The sequence below is a fragment of the Palaemon carinicauda genome, chromosome 37 (genome assembly GCF_036898095.1).
Source record: "Palaemon carinicauda isolate YSFRI2023 chromosome 37, ASM3689809v2, whole genome shotgun sequence".
In the NCBI taxonomy this organism is placed as follows: domain Eukaryota; kingdom Metazoa; phylum Arthropoda; class Malacostraca; order Decapoda; family Palaemonidae; genus Palaemon; species Palaemon carinicauda.
In genome coordinates this window covers 43,793,407-43,795,906 of record NC_090761.1, presented here as the reverse complement: position 1 = coordinate 43,795,906, position 2,500 = coordinate 43,793,407, and positions in this window count along the sequence as shown.

Below are 2,500 nucleotides of genomic sequence, written 5' to 3'. Positions count from 1 at the left end.
TTAAATTAATAAGCTCAAGGTTGGCTGGTTAGCCTTTAAAGAACGGCGGAATTTCCATACGTGGCACCAGTGGGGGATCCGTTGAAGATCAGGTGCCCTCCCCTAGCGTCCATTTCTCACTGCATTGACATTTTTTATACCAAGCCATATTATTCTCAAGGTCCCTTCATTTTATTTTAGTCTCGAAAGTTTGTTGCTGTTAACTCTTGTTTCATGGAAAATAATATTACTGGCTTATTGTAGCAACTAAGTATTATTATTATTATTATTATTATTATTATTATTATTATTATTATTATTATTATTATTCTACCAGCTGTGGAATAAGGTTTATCTTATACGTTATTAAACTGTTAAGCCATAGTCATTTTAATTCCATAATTATTATTATTATTATTATAATTATTATTATTATTATATTTATCATTATTATTATTATTACTGCTATTAGTTGTAGTAGTAGTAGTAGTAGTAGTAGTAGTAGTAGTAGTAGTGTATACAATAGCCACGAGAATTTAATTCACTAACTTCCTGGTTTGTGGTCAGAATGAAATTGCCCTGGAGCATTTTCCCTTGCGAGTAACACAAAACCCGTCGCGAAGGTCAACAAGATTCCTTTTTATACTTCGGCTCCGAAGGAAAAGGGAAGAAGGACAGTGAGAAAAAAAAAATGGGTTCAGACAAATTTCGAAGGGATCCATAGTTCCGCCAGTTATGATGAAGTAGTGTATAGGAACCTGAGGAACATTGCAAAGTTTACATTCCTATTCTTCTATCAATGAAACTGAATTTCTGTCCGAGAAGAAAGGATTTGTGGGTTGATAGAAATTACCTTGTTTTAGAGAGAGAGAGAGAGAGAGAGATTCTTCTATCAACGAAACTGAATTTCTGTCCGAGAAGAAATGATTAATGGACTAACAGAAATTTCTTTGGAGAGAAAGAGAGAGAGAGAGAGAGAGAGAGAGAGAGAGAGAGAGAGAGAGAGAGAGAGAGAGAGAGAGAGAGAGATTTTTCTATCAACGAAACTGAATTTCTGTCCGAGAAGAAATGATTTATGGACTAACAGAAATTTCTTTGGAGAGAGAGAGAGAGAGAGAGAGAGAGAGAGAGAGAGAGAGAGAGAGAGAGAGAGAGAGAGAGAGAGAGATTCTTCTATCAACGAAACTGAATTTTTTTCCGAGAAGAAAGGCTTTATGGACTAACAGAAGTCTGTTTAGAGAGAGAGAGAGAGAGAGAGAGAGAGAGAGAGAGAGAGAGAGATTTTCTTCTATCAACGAAACTGAATTTCTGTGCGACAAGAAAGGATTTATGGACTAACAGAAGTCTGTTTGGAGAGAGAGAGAGAGAGAGAGAGAGAGAGAGAGAGAGAGAGAGAGAGAGAGAGAGAGAGATGATTCTATCAATGAAACTGTATTTCTGTCCGAGAATTAAAGGATTTATGGACTAACAGAATTTTTTTTAGAGAGAGAGAGAGAGAGAAAGAGAAAATATCATTTAAAGTTATGAAGATGATATCATTAATGCTACGTATCTCTTGTGATGATAATACAGAGCTTTATAAAGAAAGATATATAATTACCATTTTTTTTTAGAATGAAAACGACTGGAACTTTTGAAAAAAAAAAAAAATTAAAAAAAAATGGGAAACAAAGACAAACTTTTGTGGAAAAAAACCAACAAAGGATGATTGTACTTTTTGGTTTTCTATTGTTCACGTTAAGTTTATAACGAGCAATATTTTTTCATGGTATTTGATAGCGTCTTGTTTCGAGAATAAAGTAAGGAGAGGAGATCAAGGTAGCAGGAATGAAGCAGTAAAAACAAGATATGTATCCTTTATTGCAACACTTAATCTGTAACGTTCTCTCTCTCTCTCTCTCTCTCTCTCTCTCTCTCTCTCTCTCTCTCTCTCTCTCTCTCTCTCCGTCGTGTGCGAGGAATATGAATAGATCATAAAAGTAATTAGATAAAAAAAAATGGCGCTGGAAAATTACGAAATATCTGTTGATAACAATGGCGATAAATAATGGGACTTATCATCATTATGACTGTTATTGAAACGCTTCTGAAAGCATGATACCAGTAGAAAATCACCTGTAATTATACGCTGTTTCAGGTAATTAGGAAATAACCCCCACCCCCCTAGGGTTTAGTGATATGAACACTAATTCTGAAGTTTTTTTTAATACATTAATCATGATATATGACTTAAAGATATATAAAAACAGAAATTGAAAAAAATACAGAATTTAATTAACCCACCATAGCAATTAGCTACCTTAACACTAATTTTGTTATTATTTGTTTTTTTACATTAATCATGATATATTCCATAAAGATATTAAAAAAAATACGTACGAATTCTTCAAAAACGTGTGTTAAAGTCCAAATTCACGCTCGTATAATCGACAAACAAAATTGAACGTATCTTACATATTTTACTAAAGATTCACTGGACCTGATTTGCTCTCTTCATTTTTCATTCTCATTCAGGTTCCTC